At 45.7% G+C, this 11,103-nt stretch overlaps 1 protein-coding gene across 3 annotated transcripts in view; it reads right to left on the bottom strand.

The window, feature by feature from the left end:
• FBXO25 (F-box protein 25) overlaps positions 1 to 4,750 on the bottom strand; it is a 182,828-nt gene extending 178,078 nt beyond the window's left edge. The window contains exon 1 of one of the 3 annotated variants that reach the window (XM_070598476.1): positions 3,479 to 4,750. The gene's annotated coding sequence lies outside the window, so the exon portion shown is untranslated. The remainder of the gene's footprint in view (positions 1 to 3,478) is intronic. The other 2 variants (XM_070598480.1, XM_070598468.1) reach the window with 2 other exon arrangements.
• Positions 4,751 to 11,103: the final 6,353 nt, after the last annotated feature.

Raw genomic sequence — 11,103 nt, forward strand, 5'->3', positions numbered from 1 at the left:
GCAGCTTTTTTAATACAATCCCATTTGTCTCTTTGCTTTTCTTGCCTGTGCTTTTGGTGTCATATCCAAAAAATCATTGCCTAGACCAATGTCAAGGAGTTTTTCCCCTGTGTTTTCTTCTAGTAGTTTTATGGTTTCAGGTGTTAAATGTAACCCATTTTGAGTTGATTTTGTATATGGTGTGAGATCCAATTTCATTCTTTGCAAGGGGATATTCAGTTTTCCAACATCAATTATTGAAGAGACCATCCTTTCTCCATTGTATATTCTTTGAACCCTTATAAAGATCAGTTGATCTTAGATGCATGAACTTACCCTATATTAAATCACATATTTTCAGTATCTATGGAATAGTTTGATAATTTGATCTCAAGTTTTGTTTTTTTTTTTTAAAGATTGGCACCTGATCTAACAACTTGCCCATCTTTTTTTTTTTTTTTCTTTTTCTCCCCAAATCCCCTCAGTAGATAGTTGTATATTTTTAGTTGTGGGTTCTTCTAGTTGTGGCATGTGGGATGCCGCTTCAACATGGCCTGATGAGTGGTGCCATGTCCGCACCCAGGATCTGAACTGGCGAAACCCTGGGCCACCGAAGCGGAGCGTGTGAACTTAACCACTCAGCCACAGGGCTGGCCCCATCAATGACAGTTTTAATGATACAAAATATTTCACCAAACAGATTAACTTTGCTATCCATTAAGTAACAATATTTGTGAAAGAGTATACTAAGGGACTTAAAAATACTTAAAAACTTTAAAAATTGAGTAAAACTAATCTTATACATATTTTAAATTAAAAAATAGAAATTTTATTTCTAATGAATAATTAGAATTTATTACACTCAAAAACAATGAAAATTCTTCCTATCAAAGTTGTACACTTGTTTAAGAGTATGTAGGAGAAATGAGATAGCTATAATTCTCATACTAGAATGAGAATGCCTGGCAGTATGTATGATACATGTCAAATTCTGTAATTTATGAGAAGGAAACATAGGATAAATGCAAGTAACACTGTATAATGAATGTAATAATATTTAGGATAAGTATTACATTGGTTATAATAAAAACTGAATTAAAATGATAAAACAGAGCTACTGCAATGTTGAGAAAAAAATGTTAAAAGACACACTTAATAGTAAAAATAAATAGTAGATAAAATTATGGATAGCATATTTTTAAAATCTCTACAGACTAATACAAACAACCTTATTCTAATACATTTAAAAACTGAAAGGAAAAGTGATTTCTGTAAAACAACATAGAATACCAAGGCAGAATTAGGAAGAGTGAAAAACTCAGAAAAACATAAGTAAACATTAAATACTTGGAAACATTAATTGTTTTGATTGCCTTAAGGACTGTTTCTCCATACTTTTAAAGTTTGGGGATCCCTCTTTCTTTTAAATCTATTTAAAAAGCAGCAAAGGAAAGCCGTGGAAAGATTTTGTGTGACTATTCTGTACAAATCTTTCTCAACTTACGATGGGGTTCCATCTGAATAAACCCATCCTAAGTTTAAAATATTTTAAGTCAAAAATGCATTGGGGCCAGCCCCGTGGCCCAGTGGTTAAGTTCACGCACTCCACTTTGGCAGCCCAGGGTTTCGCTGGTTCAGATCCCAGGCATGGACGTGGCACCACTCATCAGGCCATGCTGAGGTGGCATCCCACATAGGACAACCAGAGGCACTCACAGGTAGAATATACAACTATACACTGGGGGGCTTTGGGGAGAAGAAAAAAAAAAGACTGGCAAAAGTTGTTAGCTCAGGTGCCAATCTAGGAAAAAAAATGCATTTAATACACCTAACCTACAAACATTATAGCTTAGCCTAGCCTACCTTAAATGTACTCAGAACACTTACATTAGCCTACAGTAAGGCAAAATCATTTAACATAAAGCCTATTTTATGATAAAGTGTTGAGCAGCTCAAGTAATTTTTTGAATACTGTACTGAAAGTGAAAGGCAAAATGGCTGTATGGGACGGAATGGTTCTAAGTGTATTGGTTGTTTACCCTTGTGATCATGGGACTGACTGGCTATAAATGCACCAAAATAAAAACGCACAGAAATAATCAATTAGTAAAGAGAAAAACTGAACTTAGAAATGATGCAAAGTTCTTTGGTGCTTTGGATTCACATCACATAGGAGAGGCAAGAAAAGGAGCCCCGGCTCTACCATTCACGTGGTGTGCTTCTCCCTCATAAAAATTTACCTGGTACTGGCAGATGATCAAGTGGGCCTGTCAATGTGACCTTTCCAACAATTAAAATATAATCTTCAAAAAATGGTGAAATCAAGACATTCTTACATATACGAACACGTCAAAATATCCCACTTAGTAGATCTTATAGCTAGTTCAAAAAATAAAGAGTAGAGGGGCTGGCCTGGTGGCGAAGTGGTTAAGCGCACACGTTCTGCTTAGGCGACCTGGGGTTCACTAGTTTGGATCCGGGGTGCGGACATGGCACTGCTCATCAAGCCATGCTGTGGTAGGCATTCCACATAAAAAGTAGAGGAAGATAGGCACGGATGTTAGCTCAGGGCCAGTCTTCCTCAGCAAAAAATAAAAATAAAGAGTAGACATAGGAATATTGATCAGAAATACTGAAATGAACATGTAAGTGGAAGGAACACGGGTTACATTAGTGAGAGGAAAGAGAACCGAACCTCTGCCGGACCAGACAGCACGTGTGCTCTGGGTGACCTGAACCTCACCGAGGCTGTAAGAGGCGGCAGACAACGGGAGGCTGGAGGTAGACCACCCGGAGCGCGGCCTCTAGACAGGGCCTCCAGGACAGCGCACTTTTCCCCTACAACGTTAAAATCAAGTAGAAAGTCAGGATTCATTCAAACGAGCGCCCGGTGATTAGAGCTGACCCGGCCCAGCGGACACCAGCGACACCCACGGCCTGGGGCGGCTCCCTGACAGGAAGGGGCCCTGAGCTCGGCTCACGGCTGTCCCGGCGAGGAGGTGGTCCTAGAGAGCACGCGACATTCCTGACACACTGGGCGTCGTGTTCCGACACCCTCGAACCGATCCATGAACCCTGCTTGGTATCTCACAAACCGCCTGACAGCGGCCTTGATTTACCGTTTCATCCACCGCTCCACTCAGAGGGCGGTCCCGCCAGCCACTTCAGGAAGCCGAAGGCGACCGAAAGAGAATGAAGGTCGCTATGTGTCACGAGGAAACGTAAACACGGCAGCACTCACTTAAACGCGAGGCAAACTATGGTTCTGGTGAAAATAAAATCCGGGAACTTCCATAACGCAAGCGTTGGGGGACAGATACTCGAGCTCTCTGCTCCTTCCGACCCCTCCAAGGTGCGGGGAGCCCACACGACAGCGGGCAGCGAGGCCCCGCCGGCGCCGTCCTCCGCGCCGCCCCCTCCGCCCCGGGCGCCTCAGGGAACGTCCGGGACCCGCCGGCCGGCCCAACGCTCGGGGAAAATGAAGACCTATGAATACTACCTGGCCGGCAGAGAGTCAACGCGGAACGTCCGGAAACGAAGGTTCTTTCTCGCTGCTCAGGAAGACCTCCAGGAGACCCGCGGGCCCCTCAGCCCGAGCTGGCTCCTCACGCGGACGCGGCGGCGGCGCGCCGGCTCGGCCCTCAGGGAACGCAGCTTTCTCCCCACCCGGCACGCGGGGGCGTCGGCGGGCGGAACGCGCACGCGCCCCGCTGGACCGGACAGGGCCGGCGCGCGCCGCCTGCTGGGCGCCCGGGGCAACGCAGGAGGCTCGGAGCACAAGATTTTCAAAGTTAAAATCCAAATGGACCACCATCCCATGCCTTGATCAGCATGGCTGGAGACAGCAAGAAGCAAAATTCGAGGACAATATGCAAAAGTCAACTGCTTTCCTACATAACAGTAATGAACAATTGGAATTTGAAAGTAAAACAATAGTATTTATAATACACAAAAACCAAAAACAAATTGTCAAGGGGGGGGTTCTCTGGGGAGAAAAAGGAAAAAAATCTTTTAAAAAAATTCACCTTTAAATTGCAATGGGAACGAAAATAATGAAAAAAGTGACAATATTTATTCAGATAATAATGACAAATTATGGAATGCCATTCTTATTTATCTCAAAGGTATTTGAATTTGTAAGTCATCTCAAGAAGTCTGAAACAGAACAAATTAAGTGTAAAGAAGAAAAGAATATACACACAAGACTTTTTGTGCAGTTCCTCAGCCCTTCATCGCAGCCCCGGTTCTGGACACGCAGCACGGAACCAGCCCAGGCGAGCGGGGAGCGGAAACGGAAACCGCGCTCTTTGCGGCCCCTGTGAACCTGCACCTCCGCACAGGCGGCGTTCAGCGGTTCACGTTCTGGCTTTCGTCGTAAACACTCGTTCTAGCTGCTAGAGCCTCAGAAATCCCCGCTCCAACCCGGGCCCACCCCGACCCCCGGGGTCCAGGCGGCCACACCCAGGTGCCCCGGACGGACTCTCAGAAATGTTCACAAAAAAAGTTTTGACATAAACCGTTTTCAAGTTGTTGAGAAGGAAACACCTCAGCATTCACTATAAGAGGCCTCAAAACGCATGGTTTTACCTTAAGTATCTGAAATACTTAACGTGAAGTAGAACAGAAGCAGCCAGGCCGCGCTGGACACGCACGTGGACGCAAAGCGCAGACCCCGTTCCGTCAGGAGGAAAAAGACTCGGCGACGCCCGGGCCGGGGCCGCCCTCCTCCGCGGGCCTCGCCTCGCCCCGCAGCAGCCTGCCGACCGGAAGCGGATGTCCTGTGGCGCGAGTCCTACCTTTGAGTCAGCCTGGGCCTCGGGGTTCAGGCGCGCACGTCGCGTCCCCTTTCCCGCTCGGTCCTGCACGCCCGGCCCGGGGGCCCTGCGGACGTCACGGGCCCCGCCCGCGGGGAGACCGCCGCGGCCGGGTCCGCGTCCGTTTCCGGTTAGAGTCGCCCGGAGGCCGTGCCCGCCGGCCTTTCTCCTCCGGGCTCTCGGCTGCGGCCCCGCCCCGCGTCAGGGCCCCGCTCGGGACGGGGCTTCTCGGCCCCGTCGCCCCGCTCGGCCTCAGGGCAGCCCCTGCACGCCGCGCCCTCCCCGGCCCTGGAGTCTGCAGACCCAGCCCTCCCCCGAGGCCCCTCCCCATCCCGTCCTCCTGCGGCGGTCCCTGCGGCCCCCGGGGCTCCCCTTCGGTCACCGCCTCCGGGAGGCCCCGGGCTGGTGGGGGTCCGCCCCTGCCCTGCGACCGTGGGTTCTCTGCCCCGATCCCAGCCGCCCGCAGGGTGTGTTCACGTTGCTAATATGAACTCTTCCTCCACAAGGGCATCTTTAGTCCATCTCTGTGAGTGTGGAGGTGGGAGGGAGATGAGTAGGAAAGAAGGAGACAAAGGGAGACAGTGAGTCAAGGAGAGGGAGAAACTGAGAGGGTGACAGAAGATGGAGGAGCAGGTTGGTCTGCTGAACTTGGAAAGACACAAGAAGAGTGAGAGAGAGTGACCTGGGCAGGAAGTTTCACCGAAACTAAAGTGGGTTCCCTCCTGGCGAGTTACGTCAGACTCTCCACCAGAAGTAGTTGTCTCACAAAGAAAGGTATATTTGCAGCAAATCGAAGGTTATGAGGAGTCATTTCCAGAGCCATGGTGTCCCGGAACAGGAAGCAGGGGCCTTTTATTTCTGATAGGGAATAAATATTCAAAAGGGAGAGGTGGGCATTGGCTTGCACAGGCTGTGTTGGAAAACATGCTTCCACAGACCCTGCAGGTTGCGGTAATAAAGACTTAGTTCCTCCTGGAGAGATCTTAGTGTTAAAAATAAGGCAGAGGTCATAGGCGTAGCTCTTGTGGTGAGGCCAGGTCCAGTTCAGGGTGGTTGGTGATTGTATCTCCTTAACAAAAGGGGAAAAAAAGCAATTTGGAAAAACAGTTAAATGCTTCCAAACCCACCCTTGGGTTCTTGGGGGCAACAAGTAGGTGACAGAAGCAGTGGGTTAAATGAAAATAGACAAAAAGGGTATCAGCAGAGAGATGGAGTAGGACAATAGGAAGAGGGGGTTTTGACTAACAATAGGAAGAGAGTGAAAGAAGCATAGATCCCAATTCATTAGTGTGTTTCTCTTTTAAAATTTATTGTGTCAGATTCAGATTATGAAATATCAGTAGTTTTCCACTCTTTATTGTATGCTGAAAGTATTCTTTGGATCTTACTAAATAATTTTACATTATTTCAGTGTTCACTTGGTAAGGATATTGACAATTTTAAAATATTTTAACAGTCAAAATCTTGTTTAATCAGTTTGTCTAATAATGAAGAAGTTAAAAGATCCCTTTTGTGATCTTTCAAATTAGTGGGCTGTGAACTGAAGTTTCCGATTAAGTATATGCTCCCTTTATCCTTTTTCTGCAAATGTTCAAGGATGGGCTGAATTGTGCTTGTCTTTTGTTCCAACAAAGTCTATCTGTTCAGGATGAATATGTTCCACAGAGCTATTTACATAGCTGACTTTCCTTCATGATTTCCAGTGCCAGTAATTAGTTCTTAATTTCATATTTTCTGACAGTTTGTCATGTTTTAGAAAAGAGAAATTAAATACTTGAGATCATTATGATGAAATCCATGAAGGATAAGTTGCTCTTGCTCACGAGTGTGAAATATGGTCTGTAATCTTTAGACATAGGGGTGAGAAGGGAATCCTGCCCCTATCCCATTCAGACTACATGATTCCTGTGAGGCTAGTGGTGGTTGCACTCTACTGGCTTCTACTGACCTCCTTGCCTGTCCCAATGCACATGAACAGAGTTCCAAGGCAGTTGAGTATGGGAAGACCAGGACTTTTTAAACTAAGCATACAACATAAGTATCTCTCCCATGAAGAGAGGGCACTTGGCTATGTAAAATGAGCTTAGAGAAGGAAAAGAAGAATGCTATAGGGCATTAAGAAACTAGGAATGGGTAGGAGACCGGGAAGCTCAGAAATAGGAGAAATGAAAATCTCTGCCCACTTTCACCTGGAAAGCCTATGCTCAGCAGGTACTGGAATAGCCATCAGCATCTCTAACTTCAAGGGAAGGTCAGTCCCTCTCTGCTGTCAAATAACATGTGGGTTTCACTAGGATAGGAGGATTTTCAGAAGAAAAAGACAGAGAAACCAAACTGTGGGTCTCTATGTCAGAGTTTATTGACCCTGAATTCCCAATGTTTCAGTGGACAGCAGAGGACTGCCATATTCACATGGTGAATTCCTCTCTATGTGCATGGTTGTGGCATAGGAAGGGGGTATGTTGATTCCAAGTCCTGAAAGGCATATTCTCAACAGTCAGGAGTGACTTCTTAAGACTATCTTGCCTCAGAAAGAACTCAGACGAGAAGGAAGATGAGTAGAAGTCAGGAGTGACTCTTAGGAAAAAAACCTTATTCTCTGTTGATTGTTATGTCCTCTTTCCTGAAATGCTTTTTTTGGGGACCTGCTTATCTCTCTCATGTATCCTGCCTAACACATTTGCTCACAGTCACTCATGGCCTTCCCTGAGCTCTCTTCCATCTCTAGATAGATTCCATCTCACCATGAATCATTGACATGAAACTTGTGAAGTGGCTCCATTTGGGGGATAATCGTAGGAAGGACTTCATCTTCAGATGTGGATTGGAGTTGGGGAGTGAGCACTGTGGTTCCAATGAGTCAGGTAGGAGGGATTTCATAGGGACCACATCTGGATGCACTGTCAGTTCTCTATGGATAAGGATTAAAGAAACTGCACAGATAAGTTGTTTCTTAATGTGCAGGATTAGCTGGAAAATCCAGGAAAAGAAGATTGATAATGGAAAACTTGATCTACCTGACTTTATAATACATACCAACCTTAACAAAGCCAATCCATGTGAATTAATAAAATATAAATTATTTGGAATAAAATGGAGAATTCGGAAACTGATAACAGTGAACTTTAAGGTTGCATTTCATCCACTTGGGGTGGGTTTTGTTCCATACTGCTTTTTAAAATTAGAATCGACCTAAATGTCTAATAGGAGTTTTTAAAATAGCTCACATCTCATCCATCCCAAGGAGACCTTGATGTTCCTGGATTTGTAAAGAATCTTTTAGTGGCTGCCTCTGAGCACAATGACATCTCTGCAGATGTCTGAGTGTTCCTATGCTTTGGGCAAGTTGGAATTTGATTGCTAGTTCAAAGTATGGAGTATTCATAACTTGATAGATTCTGGCAGGGCACCCCCCACTTACAGCTGTAATGTCCTCACCCACCACCAAAATGGGGTTTTTATCCACCTTTAAACAGGACTTGCTACTACATCCTTTATTTTTTATATATGTGGAAAAATTGCTATTGTTTTTCTTTCCATTTCACTGATTACTGAATAAATTTTATTAATACAATTTTATTTCATAGACATACATGTAAATTAACTTTCCTACTTGGCTCATTTTTCATGTAACTTTACATATATTCTGTAGTTTTATCATGCACACAGACATATGCACATACACGTGTACACTGATATATTTGTTATAATTTTTATACAGTGAAACATAAACATTTCTTTTATGCTGTCTACTTTTTTGTTTTATTTTGGTAGCCATCCCCATTCCATCATTATAAAAATATAATGCTCATTTTACTACAGGTTTGGTATTGTTTAATATATTTACAAATGTTATATTCTCTTGATAGACGCAACCCTTTATCATTATATAATGATCTTGTCTCTTGTTACAGCTTTTAAGTCTATTTTGTCTTATATAAGTACAGCTACCTCTGCTCTCTTATGATTTCCATTTACATGGAATATATTTTTCCATCCCTTCAGTTTGCATCCATGTGTCCTTAAAACTGAAGTGAATTTTTTGTAGGCAGCATATATTTGGGTACAGTCATGCACTGCGTAATGACATTTTGGTCAATGACAGACTGCATATACAACAGTGGTCCCATAAGGTTATAATAGAGCTGAAAAGTCCCTATTTAGGAATGGGGCAGACAAGGAGGTGAGAATGGGCTAGTAGAAAGTAACCAGCTCCAGCCCCACAGGAATGACATGGCCAGGATGGTTTGCCTTTCCTACTCCTGCCCCTAAAGAATCCAGACCATGTTTCATAGACCTGAGCAAGAGGAATTTCTCATTCCTGGTTTTACTCACATTGATCTCTAGCATTTAATTCCTCTTATCCAGAAGATCACATTAAACATCAAAACATATGAAATTAAGAAGACCCAAATACTGGCACTGGAAAACAGGAAAGAAGGTCTGCTGTAGAAATGGCTCTGAGCAATTTATTCATCATAAACAGTTGGACTCGTGGGCTCACTGCTTACTATATCAAAACATCACATAACTCCCCATCCTCTATTTGACTTATTCTCCCTCACTGTTTGACTCATTCTGTGTCCCTGATTCTCCCTGTGATTCTCCTTCCCCCTCATCTCCCCACACCCTACCTAGACATCCACACCAATGGAGGGAAGTTGCCTGTTTCCTAGGAAGAGCTCACTTTCCAGTGAGACACCAGGAATGTAAACATACCGTGTTAGGGACATTGAGGGAGATGAAATTTGGACGAGAAGGACATGGTATGTCAGGAGGACAGAGGCAGGAAACCTCCCCTAGCCCAGTGCTCAGGGGCCTCCCTGAGGCGGACTGTGAAGGAAAGACTGCAGAGCAGCAGGGCCTGGCCCCCAGGAGTAGGAGAACACAGAAGGGTTGGGAAGACTGTGGTCTGCAGAATCCTACGACCAGGAGATAGTGTGGCATGTGGGGGCTGCTCTTAGGGGTCAACAAGGGTGATGGTGGTAAAGGGCGATAATCTGCTTCCTGAATGGGAACCTAACTTGTGGGGACAGGAGACATTGAAAAGCCCAAAGGCAGAACGGCAAGGCTGGGACTGCCTCCCATTAATTTTAACTGGAAACAGAAATAACTCGGACTTGGCAGTGGAACAACTGGCATCCTGAGTGTTTGAAACGACGCTGGCCTCTCTGCCAGCAGGACAGGCTGGTGCGTGGACTGTGGCATCTGCAGGGACCGACCCCTAGACTGTGGGTGTGGAGGATGGGGCAAGGAGGGGGCCACAGAGCATGGGTTTGAACCTTAAAGACCAGGGCTTACTCACTGGAGTGGGACCTTCGCTCTGAAATCCACTTCCGAAACTAAGAGGCAGGTGGGTCTTGGCCCAAGAGGGGTAATGGTCAGGGAGGGGCGTTGCCCAAGATGGGGCAGGGGCAGAGCAGGGCTTCAGTCAGGTGGGATATGGCCTGGTAGGAGTGGGGCCTTGAGAAAGGCAAGGCCAGTGGGGACCAGCCTGTGCCTCCTCTGCCTTACCCCAAGGTGTTTCTGCATCTGCCCCTCCTTCCTCCATCAACAACACATCACCCCATATCTTTGCCTTGGGATTGTTGCCTCAAAGTGGTTTTGGTCCTTTTGCCTGGTGGAGAACCTAGGATCCTCAATCCCCAAATGTATAGGACTTCCACCACAGATCTCTATAACTCAGTTCCCACTCTCCCACTCAGAGCCACAATCACTGATGCCCACTGGTTCCCCATCTCTGATCCATTCAGACCCTGGATTCTAGTTTCCCACTGGTCAGGATCTGGCCCCTCCAGTCTTCATAGACCCAGCAAATCCCACAAGCTTGACTACACTGCTGGTTTTACTTTTCCTGGGCTCCCCAGAGTGCCCTGTGAGCCTTTGCTGGACTCACTGGTGCTCCAGGGGTGATGACTGTTGAACAGGTGCCTGGTAGACAACACTTCTGACCTTGCACACACAGTGAAACACAAAGATCACACACACTGATCCCACAGTTACAACATCCTCTTAACAAATGCAAACCCTAAGACACACACACAACAAATGGCCACACATACAACTTGGTATCACATGTATATGTTCTGGCAATTACATGTGGACCTTCCACACTGACCACTGTCACAGATGCCATAATGGCTTACATTCTCTAAGTCACACAAACACCAGGGAAACATGTCTGTACACAGATCATACAATCACCATATGCCCTCTGACCACACACAATTGCTCACACACACACACACACACACACACAAATCATTAAAGGGAAAGCTGGCTATGCCTGTACTTGTGCTTTGATAATGGG

The sequence above is a fragment of the Equus przewalskii genome, chromosome 28, assembly GCF_037783145.1.
Source record: "Equus przewalskii isolate Varuska chromosome 28, EquPr2, whole genome shotgun sequence".
Lineage (NCBI taxonomy): Eukaryota > Metazoa > Chordata > Mammalia > Perissodactyla > Equidae > Equus > Equus przewalskii.